The sequence below is a fragment of the Cucumis melo genome, unplaced genomic scaffold (assembly GCF_025177605.1).
Source record: "Cucumis melo cultivar AY unplaced genomic scaffold, USDA_Cmelo_AY_1.0 utg002170l, whole genome shotgun sequence".
In the NCBI taxonomy this organism is placed as follows: domain Eukaryota; kingdom Viridiplantae; phylum Streptophyta; class Magnoliopsida; order Cucurbitales; family Cucurbitaceae; genus Cucumis; species Cucumis melo.
The window spans coordinates 17,501-20,000 of record NW_026124961.1 but is presented as its reverse complement, the minus strand read 5'-3'; positions in this window follow the sequence as shown (position 1 = coordinate 20,000).

The window sequence follows — 2,500 nt, the reverse complement described above, 5'->3', positions numbered from 1 at the left end:
TGCAAGTCAAGGCCCAAGGCCGAGGCCTTGGAGTACAAAGCACGGCCATGGGCGCGCGCGCCGTGCGTCAGTGGGCGTCTGTGGGTCGCCCGCTGCATGCCCGTGCGTCTGCGGGGGGCGTGCGCGCAGGGTGCCGCGCGCGCCATGCGTCTGCGGGCGTGGGGCGCGCGCCGCAAGCCCATGCGACTGCAGTGGGGCGTGCGCGTAGGGTGCCGCGCACGCGATGCTTGTGCGAGCGTGGGGATCCGTCTAAGGGGCGTGCGTGCTTGGCTTGTAAGTGGCAGATGAGCCTTGTTGCCAAGATCCACCGAGATTCATCTCGACCCTACCCACACACAACTCATTTATTTCTTCCAATTGCCATGGAGGTCATATCTTATGTAAAAGGACGAAAAACATAAGTGTTAGTGAGGGGTTGGCTTTGGACTAGAAAAAAAGTTGAAGCAAATCATCTTTGAATGCCCAAGAATAAGATAGTGTGCTCGTGTGCAAGTCAAGGACCAAGGCCGAGGCCTTCGAGTACAAAGCACGGCCATGGGCGCGCGCGCCGTGCGTTAGTGGGTTTGTGTGAGTCGCGCGCTGCATGCCCGTGCGTCTGCGGGGGGGCGTGCGCGCAGGGGGCCGCGCGCGCCATGCGTCTACGGGCGTGTGTGGGGCGTGCGCCGCAAGCCCAGGCGACTGCAGTGGGGCGTGTGTGGGGCGCGCGCCGCATGCCCATGGCCGAGGCTTGCACACGAACGCCTAGGGTGCCCACCATGCGCCATGCCCTTCGGGCGTGTGTGGGGCGTGCGCGCAGAGTGCTAAGCGCGGCATGCGTCTGCGGGTGTGTGTCCGCGCGCCGCATGCCCAGGCGTCTACGTGGGACGTGCGCGCAAGCCGCGCGCAGCATGCGTCTGCGTTGGGCGTGACCACCCACGTCTAGAATTCATGGAAAAAACTCTATGGAGGTTGTTGGAACAAACCCGTGCCCCCACCGTGCATGCCCACATGCCCACCGAGCATGCAGCATGCGCGCCCCCATGCGCACGAATGCGGCACGGCCATGGGCGCGCGCGCCGCATGGCCATGCGTCTGCGTGGGGCGTGCGCGCAGGGTGCCGCGCGCGCAGGGTGCCGCAATGCCCACTCAACACACAAATGTGATGTCAAACCTATGTTCTAGTGCTTGGATTGTTATGAAATTTTTTCTGGGATCTAAAAAATGTAAACAAAGGATGTCCTCCAAAAATTAGTATTTTTGGAAACGTTTTACTATTTTTAAATTATTTTTAATTTTTTAACAATAAAAATTCATAAAATATTATTGGTTGGTTCAAAAATTATGAAACTTGTTTTCCACACTCATTTGAATGTCTAAAACATAATACAATCAAGTCCCGGTCATAATAATAACACAATCAAGATTTATGGCATGGTGTGACATTTCGGCTTTTTCATATGCAAGCCTGCCAGACCCAAAAAAGCCAGAATGTACTATATAGGGGGGCGACCTGCCTGCATGGGCGGGGCGCGGGGGTACCCCTATGCCGCGGCGCCGACCCTTCAAGCACATTGCGCCCATCATGGGCACATATGCTTGGGGGGTCGGCGCCGGCGGAGTGCCACCTCCGGCCGCCGGCGGCGAGTGAGAGTGGGTGTCGAGTTGATGCTCGGATGGGCTTGCGCGGACAATGCTTGCACCTCGGTGTGGGCGTGCACTCCAAGCGGGCTTGTTCGTGAGGAGACGAGATAACTTGCGATTGCTTTGTGCTTGGTGGACGAAGGGTTCGGCCGGAGTGCCACATCCGACCGTCGGGCAAGGAGTGAGAGCGGGATGGGCGTGCTTGGACAATGCTTGCACCTCGGTGTGGGCGTGCACTCCAAGTGTGCTTGTCTTGGCGATTGTTTCGTGCTTGGCGGAGGGGTTTGGCCATAACGATGGGCTTGTCCGTCGGGCAGGGAGTGAGAGCGGGTGTCGAGTTGACGCTCGGATGGGCTTGCGCGGACAATGCTTGCACCTCGGTGTGGGCGTGCACTCCAAGCGGGCTTGTTCGTGAAGATATGAGATGTCTTGCGATTGCTTTGTGCTCGGTGGACGGGTTTTATCGGAGTGCCACGTCCGACCGTTGGGCGGGGAGTGAGAGCGGGTGTCGAGTTGATGCTCGGATGGGCTTGCGCGGACAATGCTTGCACCTCGGTGTCGGCGTGCACTCCAAGCGGGTTTGTTCATGAAGATACGAGATGTCTTGCGATTGCTTCTTGCTTGGTGGAAGGGTTTGGTTAAAATCGATGGAATGCCGGGCCCCTACGTCGGGCAAGGAGTGAGAGCGGGATGTCAAATTGACATTCTTGGATGGGTTTTGCTTGGACAATGCTTGCACCTCGGTGTGGGCGTGCACTCCAAGTGGGCTTGTCTTGCAATTGCTTCGTGCTTGGTGGAGGGGTTTGGCCATAACGATGGGCTTGTCCGTCGGGTAGGGAGTGAGAGCGGGTGTCGAGTTGATGCTCGAATGGGCTTGCGC